The 13,487-nt window shown below is 37.0% G+C and overlaps 1 long non-coding RNA gene across 1 annotated transcript; it reads left to right on the top strand.

Annotated features, from left to right (window-relative positions):
• Nucleotides 1-1,801: 1,801 nt before the first annotated feature.
• LOC145768557 (uncharacterized) lies at nt 1,802-3,308 on the top strand. Its single transcript, XR_014288954.1, has 2 exons — nt 1,802-2,062; nt 3,125-3,308. It is a non-coding gene; the product is annotated as an uncharacterized LOC145768557 (long non-coding RNA).
• The last annotated feature ends 10,179 nt before the right edge of the window (nt 3,309-13,487 follow it).

Here is a 13,487-nt window from a genome sequence, read left to right as displayed (position 1 = left end):
TGAAAGACAATTATGAAGTCATTCAACAGGTGTTTAAAGCTGATGTAATCCAATGTATTCATGTTTAAACAGGTTTCAAACCGAAACAGGCCCAAACAGGTCCAGACAGGTTTAAACAGATTTGACACAAGTCTTATTAACGATGGTGGAATTTTGGCACATTTTCTAGCAACTTCCATGACGTAATATTCAGTAGACTTGAACTGTTTTTATATGACGTTTGAATAGGTGAAAATTGTCGGGAACAGTAGCCTAATGTTGTAACGTTATTGACGTTTTTAGCGTTATTATGTTTTATTAGCAACGTTATTAACATTATTGAACAATTTGGCTCTTTTTTACCCAGTTTGGCCCTTTTTTCGACATTGTTTGGCTCTTTTTCTCAAAAGCTGTCTGACAACCCTGTACCAAAAGTCTTTTCGCGCGCTGGGTAACTGGGTTGCAAAGTTCGGACGTGTTGCGTTCAAAGGAGTTTAGCAGGATAGTTTTACACGTCTTTTAAGTTTCTAGGATATTTCTTTGAGTAATAGTAGCAATGTTACTAGAAAGGTGAGGTACGGTAGTGTATAAATCTAGTAGCATTGCTAAAAATTAAATGTCCATGAAATCAATATTGCATCATAGTTTGACTACTGTAGAAACAATATTGCATCATAGCAAATACTATGCCTGACTTTTGTGTTGTGCTTGGCTGTGACACGACAGCATTGCATAAAGTTAGTATGTTTGGGTTTCCCAAAGACAGTACACAAAAAAAGGAAATGGAATAAATTTGTCAACACCACAACTTGTCATTGGAGTGGACAAAACCACACCACAGAATTTGTAGTCTGCATTTTCAAGAAGCAGACTTCAAACATTTTCTTCAATTCCAAATGGGATATGCCAAAAGACTTGACTTTAAACCCGGTGCATGTCCATCTTAAATCTTTCCTTCTCCACCAGAAACTAGTGCCACAGTTGAAAGATCACATTTGACTTCTTCCTGGCGACCAGCTTATAGAAGACGCCAAGTTAATGAAGTAATGTTGATTTTATGGTTTATTGTATTTATTTAGAATTACAGAATTAGGTTTTGATAACCTGTACGGTACCCCAGGGCCTAATTTACAACAAGGCCATTAACCTAGTGCAGCTGTTCCCAACATGTGGCTCGCGACCCCAACTGGGGTCACCTGACAATTTGCCTGGGGTCACCTGAGGCCTTCTGAAAAGTTTAGAATTTCATTAGTTTAGAAACTTTGCCACAAGAATTTCAAGATACAATGAAAAGCGTTGTAAGTGTCGTGAATTTTGTAAAAGCTAGTGTTTTAAACAGCCGCCTATTTTCAAAAGTTTGCAGTGAATTGGATACATCCAGTAATGTTTTGTTATTTCATACTAGTGTGAGATGGTTATCCAGAGGCAAAGTTTGGAAACGTGTTTTCGATCTTCGTGATGAATTAGAAACATTTTTTAATCCAAAAACCTAAACCACAGTTTGAAGCACTTTTCGGCGACAAAAACCAACTTCACAAAATTGCTTGGTGTCAAATTCGTATGCTTACTTGTCATTCTGTACATGTTTGCGCCAGCAGCAACAAATAAAATTGAATGAATTCAATTCACTTTAGGCCTATAACATCATTAAAAACAGAGTGAAACGGTTCACCAGGCATTTGATAATTAAAGTAACTTGCGTTCTTCTGGTGACTATAGGCTACTAGGTTACCAGAAGAACGCAACCTAGTATGGTAGCCTATAGTCACCAGAAGAACGCAAGTTACTTTAATTATAACATCATTATTGTATGCGTGGATTATACAGTTGTCAATTTTTAGGTGCTTTAGGTTACTATAAATTTTTTGTGTCATATTGGAGAATTTTTGAATCTTGGTTTCCAATACGAAGAGGAAGATAGTACGGTGGTTGAAGAAGTAAGTGATGATAAAGAAGAAAGTACGCTAGAACCTAAACCCTATCGTTTTGAGCCTGAGTACACAGAGGCAGAGATCAATCAGCTTTGCCTTGCTGATGTGACTGACGTTTCTCAGCAGGAGGATCGAGTGGGAAACACTGATTGGTAAGCAAATTTAGATATTTGACACCATATACTGCATTCGTTTAGCTTTACTTAACATAAAATAATTAAATCATCGACCGTACCAGGATAAGTGCTCAGCTTTGCATTGCATTTTCCTATGGGTTTGTAAAGCCTTGAACCTACAACACGTTGAAAACAACTTTACAAATGCAACTGAAATTATAAGAAAATGAAATCTTAACGCTTTTAAGTTTACCTTGCCTAATACTAATTATATTGCAAAGTTGAATTTTCCCGTCCCGGTAGCCTATGCAATAAATTATTATATACTAGGGCAATTATTCTTTGGCTTAAAAATTGAAACTTTTGACATTAAAATTTGTTTTGACAAATTTTGAAGTATGAAGAACTCAAGTAGTTAAATTATGCATCATTGTACAAAATGCTGTTCAACATAGCTGCCGCAAAACGACCTATCAAAAATTTATTCACCTAATGGCTTATGATTCACAATAAGTAGACAATGGGCCATTTACACCAGTATAAAGTAAGCTAAAAAGGCAAATGTGATCCCATACTTGATTCAAGTGTTGGGTATGAGAAGATAGGTACTCGTTGTACTAAGCCTTTGGCACTAAGGAAAGTAAGGTGGCCAGTTCCTTTCTCTCGGCCGCCTTTCCTGCAGCAATTATGCCTACCCAATTTATTACACCCTAGCTAGATGTGAGCGATGCTTTCAACAACCAGCTTAAGCCGGGAGTCGAACCAGGTTTGGTTGGTTTTGAATCTTTATCCTCGGACTAACAAAGCCTTGATAGGTTATTCCTGGTAGTTTCGCATACTTGTACATGTAGAGGGTCTGCTACTATTCGGTGAGTCCAATTCTTATCCGTTACACCATCCCTCTGCGCCAAAGTAGGCTACAAGGTGTAAAATGAAAAAAATTCACTGACAGTGCAACCTCTACCACACCACGACAATGCAGTTTGTAAATAATTTTGACTTTGTGAACAATTTTCGATCTAACGCTACAATTTTGATGAATTTTTTTGACAAGTGAAAAAGTAATCACCCTAATTATTACCAATTTTATATCAACAGGTGTTCATGTTGTCACTGTGTGGCAATGGATGAGCAACATCAAGCTTTGTGCTACTGTGAGATAGATACAGCACGGATGAAAGACATGCTAGATGGACAATTGGACATGCATGATTACATTTACTCTGCTTGTTTGTTAATATATGGCGCTGTTGAAACAAAATAAATTGACTTGACTTGCTAATTGCTGTCGCCTTATTTGTTTCCAAGTTATCAATTCCGTTCAGTAAAAATAAAGTAAAAAAGATTTTTTTTAGGTTAAATTAAAATGGCCTTAGTAATATGTAAGTCTGCACCTAGTGAAAAATGCACTAAACTATGAAAAGCAATTCACTGTCCTGTTAAATCTACATAAAATCGCTCATTTTGTTGGTCCAAGAAATGTAGCCTATGTGATCAGACGAGCGTGAATTTACACAGCAGCCTATATAGATTTGGTTGGTTGTGTAAAATCATGTGTATGCCATTTCTTTGAATGCAATATTTGAACTAGACAAAACATTATTTCATTCTCCAAGTATAAAAACCACCGCTTGTAATCATAGAACCTCAGGTTAATGAGAGAATACCATACAGTTAAATCGCCCGCAGTAAGAAATATTGCTCGATCAGCTATTATGACGTAGGCTGTACAGTCGCACGCTTCGCTGCTCACGCAAATTCCCGTTTTGACAGCTCGGACAAAACCACGCGCGCAATGGTGGTCAGACCGCAATGGGGCAAAATTTTATTGAAAATCGTTTTATGGTAGCCTATTAAACACAAAGAACATGGAAAGTCGCCAAGTCAGGTTTTTCCTTTAATACCCCTTTAACAAACTGCATAATTTTGGCTTGGCGACTATGCAGGGTCACCTTGCCACAACAGAACCTGTCTGGATCATTTTTGCACTTTCTCATTGTACTGTAAAAACAAAACTTATCATTATTACACAAACGTGTCAAATATACTGACGTGGTAAAGTAATGAGTGCACATAAGTCTTTACATAGCTAATTTCCAAATAAAATACAATAACTAAACATCTTAACTGCACACTAACGCAGCCTGTAAAAACCAGTTCAGATCAAGGATGCCAGCGACAAATTTCCAATAAACTTAGATTGTGTGCTAAAAATAACCCAGATGAGGCAAAAAAAACCCAGGTCCAGAAAATATGTAGCCTAGTAAAGCGGTTAAAAAAACCTGCGTGCGCTTTCAGCACCATTTTTAAATCATTACACAGAAGCCTCAGAAAGCTACAAATAGTAACACGTAGCCTATATATATATAATTATACAATAAAAAAAACAATGAAAACTATCAATACTACAAAAAAGTGCTCAATGCTAAGCAAAGCAGAGCAAATTAAATCAAATATAGTAATTAATAACTTTATTTGATTTAATTATACAATATACATGCTTATGTTGGTATGGTAGTTAAATGTAATATAACTATATACAAAAACAAGAGCTTGGTAGGCCTATATGGGCTCACAGCAAAGATTTTGGTTCAAAATTACCTTTATGGTAAAGCGTCTAGCTAGCAAGGTTCAGTGCGTGTTTAACCAAAATTTCTAAAACTGACTAGACAAAACCAATAAGGTTAGTTTTGACTTTTGAACTAAACTTTTTGCTGTGTGAGTTGTAGACTGCGGCTGAGGAGAATCATCATGCCTGCTTACTGCTTGGTGTACAACTACGATAACTTGGTACTTAGCAATAAACCCTGCTTAGCCTTTTTCATTTGAACATAATGTTGAAAAGAATAACTCAAATTCACAATAAGTAAATGTTCAGTAACACAAATAGTTGTACTACTCCAATTTTTAGTCATCCACATTTTCATAAAGTTGGATCATTTCTTTAGCATCCTGTAGGCTACCTCACTGACTGCAGTAGCTGATGCAAAAAAACATTACCAGTAGGCTACCTTATCATTTTTGTGTTGCAGTGTGGACCATTTATCGAAGATCCCAGTGCCTTAATACCGTGCAAGCTCTGTACAAAGTTAAAAACCAAAAAAACCTAGATTTACCTAAATTTGAAATAAAAAAACTTAAAACCCAGATGTGGTCAAAAAAACCCAGATCTAGGTGGAAAAACCAAGGTCTGGCATCCTTGGTTCAGATGTTTAACTTTTCAAGCATCAGGTGCATTCGTTATGTTCTTCTCATTGTGATGTCACTGAAGTTTCATCAAAACTTAATTCATTTGCTAAATCATTTTTATGACATCACAAATCTCAATCGCAAGACTCTGAAAGCTGCAGTAGTGGAAAATTTCAAATGCAATTTGCCAAAAAACTAGACCTGATGGAAGAAAACGGATAACAGTTTTGGATTCAGCATCAAAAAGTACACTAAGAACCGTCAATACTTTAGTAACCTTAAAATTAACGCATCACAGTGTTATGCATGTAATATTTGAATTACGCCTTTATCTTCAAAAAATTATATCTCTTCACCGAAATAATACAGATTCTGCGGGGTTACGTCTTTAAGATTAAATTTCTTTTTAGTTTTTGTATTTAATTTTAGAATTTAACGTCCGTTGATTAAAAGCTTTAAATCTAATTTAAATTGATTCGTTTTCATTTGATGATTTATGACTTGTCCGAATTTACAAAAGTTTTACTTTAGAATTTATTTTAAGTTTTTACTTTACAAAAGTTTTACTGTTGAGATCACTTTTTCACTGTTTTCTCAAAGAATAACAATAAAAAAACTGAACTAACTTACTTCTGAATTTTCTGTCTTTTTACGGTAGATTAGAAGTAAAGTTTTTTAAGCGAATGTAATCTATCTTCTGCAGCCTACAGTTAGGTTAATATTTCTAATCCAATGCCAAATCTAACCCTCGTCGTCGTCGTGTAAGCCTCTGGGGCCGCAGGTTTATCACCCCAGATTCACATGTTCCCGGACTCAGCTGGAACCAGAGAGCAGCCAGTCTTTGGTTTCATCATCCAAGACACGCAGATCTCCCACTTCATAGGAGGCTTCAAGATACCGGTAGTGCAGTTGTTGATGATGTGGTAAGCACTGACTCGGAAAACTAAACATTATACAATAGCGGTTGAAGAACAACCGTGCGGAAGATCGTGATGTGGACTAAACGTCGCCTCGATTTATTCTGGTTGCTGACTTAACTTCTTCTGTGCATCGTTTCGCTTTGATGGTCCAAATTGATATTTTAACTGGACTAATTTGGTATGCCACCATTGGAATTAACCTAGAAGCAGATGTGGGGTTCGGTTCGTTCGATTCGGGATTCATAGCCACCGGTTTGCTCAAACCGCTTACTAAAGATAAAAAGCTTGTAGGACCGGTTCCTGGTCAACTTTTTACTGAACTTGATATAATCACTAGGCTGTGCCAAAAAATGGCGAGGTTCATGGATTTTTCCTTAACTTTCTGAAAACTTGTAGTGGACTTTTGTAGTTTGTAGAAACGTTTTTCTCCAGAACTGGCGACTGAAACTTAGCGGAAACAATAATGTGGCAGCAGCATTCTACCTCCACAATCGGGAAGCTGATCGTGAGCTACACGTCCAGAACAACGGAAAATATCTGTCCTTCTGCCCCGAACCAAGATATCTTGAGGTGACACTGGACAGATCGCTCACATACCGCTACCAGTTGGTGTCACCGTGAAAGAAACTGACATCCGGCGCTGCGCTACTCAAGCGCCTGGCAGGCTCTAGCTGGGGGCGAGGGCTGATGCAAATTGTCAGCCTTTGCTCCCCATCTGGAGCACAAGAACATTGAGTGCTTGCATCAATGTTCTTGTGCAATGTTTATGCTTAATAATAATCAATAGCTTAAATCATGAAAGGCCTTATTTACTGCTTTCGAAACATCCGACTGGGGCCGACCTCTATTTTGTAACATACAACATGTAACATGTAGGCTAATGTATTTTTTTTATTTTTCAAACTTTTTTCGGCCGCTTTGCTCGCTCAACCACATTTCGTTCACCTAACTTCGGGCATGCGTTGTTTGGGAAAGTAGATGAAGGGAGTAAAAAGCTCTCATGTACCACAAAGAACTAAAAAAATATTTCGAAGAAAATACTGCTCAATCAAAAAGCCTCATTAAGTTAAGAAATACATCATTGAAGTCCATCAGTGGTCGTGAATGAATATTTTTTGAAATGATAATGTGACTTAGCCTAAATTCAAACCAAAAATTCTACCCAAATCCAGTTTTACTTTGATAAATTTCGTTACATACAAAACGACCTATGGTTATATACAAAGTGTGCATCTTGAGTGGTCACCGGAGCAACTTCGACTGCCAGAATTTTACACGACTTGCTGACCGTTTGCATAATCATTCTGCTACAATTTCAACCATGTTTCTGCTGAAAGCATAGCTAGATTAGCTGCGCCACTAGCGGTGCGAGGTGCTGCTTAGAAAACGGCCATAAATTTTTTTGCCAAGGGTCCCTGGTTGGAGCAGAGTGATAATCCCAATCTAAAGGAATTAAGCTTTCCAACGATACCAAATTTTTTAAGGTTGCAATTTATTCCAGAAGGCCCTATATTTTCGCATTTTACGCTCAGACTATTACTCAGCATTTTAAATGCATCTTGCGCGAACATACGAGCAGTTGCTTGTACCGTTGTGACGTCAAGTCTGACTATCGCACGGTTCGATTCGAGCGATGATTTTAAGTATACAAATTTTTTTTTTTTTTTAAATAAGGTTTTAAACACTTTATTTAGAGTTCAAATGACAGGAATATTAATTTTTTTAGATAGAAGTTGCTTGTGAAATGCGTTTATAGAGGCTCAAAGTAAGCATTGCATCAACGCAACGTCAGCGGTTAATGGGTTAAAGATGTCCACATGCATTTCGTTTGGGTTCGGGGCATGCGGAACACTGTTGGAAAACAAAAGAGGATTGATGGGCCTCATTTTGTAACTCAAATTAACATGGCCCTTTTGTGCCAAAATTCGGTAACCTCTTCTATAGGAAGGAAATGGCGAAATATGTCGATGCGGCTTGCTTGGAATTTGGATTAGATGTCCACTATGTTGATGTCTCCATCTTTGACAGGAGGAAGTGCTTTGCTTCTCTGGAGTTGTTCTAATGATGAAGGATACCAGACGAAGCTGAAAAGGATTTTGTTGAGGTCCTTGAGGTGTTGGTTTCTGCTATATATGCTGATTTTTATTACAACTCTGAAACCTGGAATATCTCAACAAAAATGGCTGAAAAAATTAATGCTTTTAAAATGTGCTACTTCCCAAGAATGCAACCTATTTCATGGCTTGCAAAGAAGGCAAATAAAGAAGATTTACATCAATTGAATAAAACCACTTCTCTGTTAACAAAAATGAAAACCAGACAATATAAATTTCTCAGCCATGTAATAAGAAAGCAAGAACTGGAGCATCTCTCATTAAACGGTAAAATTTTTGGAAAGCTGGCATCTGGAAGAAAAGCTCATCTGAAACAATTTAACGGCACGACAGAATCATCCATGCAAGATATGAAAGGAATATTTGGTCTAATTGTTTATCTGAGGCCGTCGATGCCTGGTTCAGGCATGGCAATTGAAGAAGAAATCCAGTGACCACTTGCATGGCACTGCATATAACGTAATTACATCGCATGGTGGCATGGGTCGCCATGCTTTTAATCACATAGGTTACATCCTTATGGGTGTACTCTATTGGGGTCTTGTGGTCTAGCGCCAGCTGCTCCACGAGCAAGGACTTGGTTTCATCCTCGGATGGAAAGAATGCCACAAGGAATATAATGCTGCAGCAGGATGGGGGGGGGGCATAGGTTATGCAAAATTTACAAAATTTACTTTTCAAAATTTACTTTTAGCAGATAAATAGTAGTAGTAGGAAAAAGTTCCATAAATTCATGGGTATTTGAAAAAGGCATCAATATTGAGCAACAAAATGGTGATTTATGCAGAACTTTGCAACACTTGTGGCAAAGTTGCGTTATGTTCAAATCAATGTATGGTCAAGAGCGGAAGTTCTTGCCAACTGCTTCATTCTTTCAATGTCGAGTCCCTCGTGAAGCAACTGAAGGACATGAGGACGAAGTTTGAACAGAGTGACTATTGACTACTCTGGAACCGGGTAGAGTAGGCATCCATAACAAGTAGAAAGAGAGTCTGCGTGCATAGGAAATGATTGTGGAGAAGAGTTGGGGGGGGGGCATCCTGCATGAATGAAACGCATTACAGTGGAAAATGCAGAATCTTTACAAGATTCTTTGGGTGGTGAAGCAGTATTTGGGGTCTGAACGTGCAAGTATAAGGCATCTACAACACAGAAGATATCGATATCATCCGTATACTTTCCTCTTCATCGACGACCCCTACTGTTGGTAAGCGACTCAAAGCATCAGCGAATTGATGATCTAATGTGCCCAATAAGCCAAACGATTTGTTCATGAGATGAGTAAGATCAAAAAAACTAAAAGCAGTATCTGATTTTGCCGAAAGGAGAAACGAACTGCCGACCATGACATTCTTGAGCGTCCTATATATAAGGTAGTAAACAGGATGCATAAAATAGTTTATGGCAGCACTGGACGAGGCTTTCACTTTCAGCTATGCTTTCCCTGAACTATTAAAGTTTCCTCACACGAACGAAAAAAACAGCAGTTGAATTAAGCCAAATATATTGCAAACAAAGTAAGACGAAGATCAAAGTAGTTACTTGAGCATGTAGTCTAGTGCATTTGTGAGAATAGAATGAAATTGAGATGCAAATGTTGCAGTAATACATTAAGAATTTTTCTGATTGGAAATATTTGTCATCACTGTTAAAGCTAGATTGAAATGTCAAAACCATACCAAGAATCAAACCTGGAACCTTTGAGACTGGTTTTAACGTAACATCATGGATTATACTTATATGTAACTTAAAATGTTCGGTTGCAATATGTGTAGCATTGAGTAACCACAAGGAATACTTCTATGATAGATTTAAATTTAGAAAATAATGATTAACAATGAATCGATGATTCAATCGACATAGAAAGCTACGATCGTTAACACGATTGTTCTGGACCAGAGGCCTATAAGATAGAACTCAGGAAACACTGGCGTACAACATACAGCTCATGGACCATACGCAAGCAACATACAGCTCATGGGACACAGGCGTACAACATGCAGATCATGGGCCACAGGCGTACAACATACAGCCCATGGTACACAGGCGTACAACATGCAGATCATGGGCCACAGGCGTATAACATACAGCTCATGGATCAGAGGCGTACAACATGCAGCTCATGGGACACAGGCGTACAACATACAACTCATGGACAACGTGTGTACACTGTACAACATGCAGCTCACGGACCACGTGTGCATTACATACAGCTCATGGACCAGAGGTGCACAACATACAGCTCATGCGTCGGAGTGTTGCCCTGAGTGTTCACAATTATCAAATCTGAACAATTATTATGTGAAGGAAACGAACTTTTACTCAGTTCCAAGCGAAACTTAAAGAAAAATTTATATCTAAATAAAGTATTTCAGTTTTAAAACTTCTTAGCAACAATAAGCCAGCAATAAAAACAAGGTGCAAGATTCACACATATCATATTTTACATCGAATGATTTTATATTATTCATACTTTTGGTGAACTAAATTATTGACCAATCATCGAACAGCAATTATATTACATTTAATTACCAACTTACTAAAGTTAATTAGTTTAAACTTTGAAAACATCAATGAATTTATAGACCGGAAGTATTTCAACATAATCGCCCAGGAAGCAGCAGTGTGCCATTTCAAACAAATATTAGCTGCAGATAAAACAACTCAATGGCCCAGTGGTATCGCCTTGGGCTCTGGAGCTGGTAGACCTGAGATCGTTGCCAGTTCGGGTCATACCGAAGACTTTAAAAACGGTACCGATTGTGTTCTTTCTTGCACAACGCAGTGAGAATTAGTCGTGCTACAATGTGATGACATTTTACAAAATTAAACATGAGTCCTGTCGCTGTCGCACCTTAGCTGTTGTAGAGCGACAATAAATAAACCCATAACACTATTGTTAGGTGCAGATAAAGAAAAAAACAATATATAAAAAAGTTCAAAAAAATTGATCTTTTTTCACACATACTCTGTAATTTAAACCATAGTCATCATTATTATTATAGTTATCATTTTTATCGTTATAGTTGTCATCATTACCAAGCATTTCAAATTTTTTACCGCATTCTCCCATTTTTAGTTTCGGTTCGAGACATTACAAACAAAGTTTAGAAACATTTTTTTCAGTCACAAACTTCATTAAAACAAAAAGTGAATTCATTGTGTACTCACTGCATCATTATATACAAATATACAATATTAAGCAGAATGGTTTAAAATTGTTCATGGTTTAGGTTTGCCTACCCAAATTAACCATTGATTAAATGGCAATGATAAACAAGTAGCCTAGTGTTATTAGCATTTCAAAGTAGCATTGAAAAATTGTTCGAAGCAGATATTGTACTATTTCAAACCAATATTAGCTTGAGATACAGAAAAGAAAAAATATAATAATGTTGAGAAAATATTATCTTCTCTCTCACATCCTCTGCAATTTACATTGGTTGTTGGAAACTTTATCCTAGGACTGAAATTATTATCTTCTCTCACACATCCTCTGCAATTTACATTGTTTGTTGGAAACTTTATCCTCGGACTGAAATTATTATCTTCTCTCACATCCTCTGCAATTTACATTGGTTGTTGGAAACTTTATCCTCGGACTGAAATTATTATCTTCTCTCACACATCCTCTGCAATTTACATTGGTTGTTGGAAACTTTATCCTCGGACTGAAATTATTATCTTCTCTCACATCCTCTGCAATTTACATTGGTTGTTGGAAACTTTATCCTCGGACTGAAATTATTATCTTCTCTCACACATCCTCTGCAATTTACATTGGTTGTTGGAAACTTTATCCTCGGACTGAAATTATTATCTTCTCTCACACATCCTCTGCAATTTACATTGGTTGTTGGAAACTTTATCCTCGGACTGAAATTATTATCTTCTCTCTCACATCCTCTGCAATTTACATTGGTTGTTGCAAACTTTATCCTCGGACTGTGAAAGTTTCTTTGAGAAATTATTCCTGGTATAGTTTCGCATACTTATAGAGGCTTTGAACCACCGACGCACGCTTGGTCACCTAGATTGACAAAGTGAAGTTTCCGATTGTTCTTACTTATGAATCATTCCATTCACTAGGTGCCATTGAATGGAGAGTAGTCCTGAAATGCGTTGTTCCAGCGCACACCCCGAGATTCAAACCAGCGCTACTACATCTTGAGTTAAGCTTTTAACCACTTGAGCTATCGGGTGGACATCATAAGTCATCACTTTCACAAGGCGTAAGCCCAGATACGCGAATAAGAAGTAAACAATCTATCAATCTTTGTTGTTGGATACTCCGGGGCCGAGGGTTTATCCTTTTACCACCCCGGGTTCTCATTGGTTCACAGGATTGCACTGCGAGGTTATTAGAGGGCAAACAATGTTTATCAATCATCACATAGCAATCATAAATATCCTCAAGTTGAATTCACAAATATTCTCAACGAAATATATAAAGCAGCAACAAATCATGGATTGTAACAGCGGAAAAAATCATATACTATATATTTTTTATTTTGTTTTCTTATTTTATCTATCCACTATTGTTACATTTTCTTATAGTCACACACAAATTCAAAATAACATTTCTCGATTTTGTGAAACTGTTTTTGGCTAAAGCAAAATTGTGTAAGCACGTAACAGAACTGAGAAAAGTAAAATGATCCATTAAAAAAAAATATTATTTAAATTTAAAATTTCTGTTCTAATGTTCTTATATTTTATATCTAATGTTGATATCTGGTGTTTAGGGAAAAGCATTAAACAAAGTATTCAAGAAGTAAAGTGATCCTTGCAATTTTGTTTAACTACAGATAGTCTGACTGCTGTGCTTTTCAATGAAGTCATTAGGTGCGGGCCAACAAGGCCTTGATTCAACGCAAGTCTAAAGCACGTGGCAGTGTCCTGGCGAGACGCTTGAAGAAATGCTTGAAGAAATGCTTGAAGATCAAAGTGTTCGAACACTGGCCATGATACAATAATACAAGTCTAAAGCACATGGCAGTGGCAGTGTCGCTTAAAGCACGTGGCAGTGGCAGACACTTAAAGAAATGTTTGAAGATCAAAGTGTTCAAACACTGGCCATGATACACAATGTAAATACAAAAACACAGGATAACTTAAATCAAATCGAAAATTAACAGTAACACCTCCAGAACAGACTTGGACAACTAGATATTTTTTAGCTTATCAAAATTAGATTAGAATTATAGTTAGAGCTATGCAAAGTTTTACAAATTAGAC

Source organism: Aplidium turbinatum, chromosome 1 (genome assembly GCF_918807975.1).
Source record: "Aplidium turbinatum chromosome 1, kaAplTurb1.1, whole genome shotgun sequence".
In the NCBI taxonomy this organism is placed as follows: domain Eukaryota; kingdom Metazoa; phylum Chordata; class Ascidiacea; order Aplousobranchia; family Polyclinidae; genus Aplidium; species Aplidium turbinatum.
The sequence above is the reverse complement of the archived record's forward strand: the minus strand, read 5'-3'. Positions and strand labels throughout refer to the sequence as shown.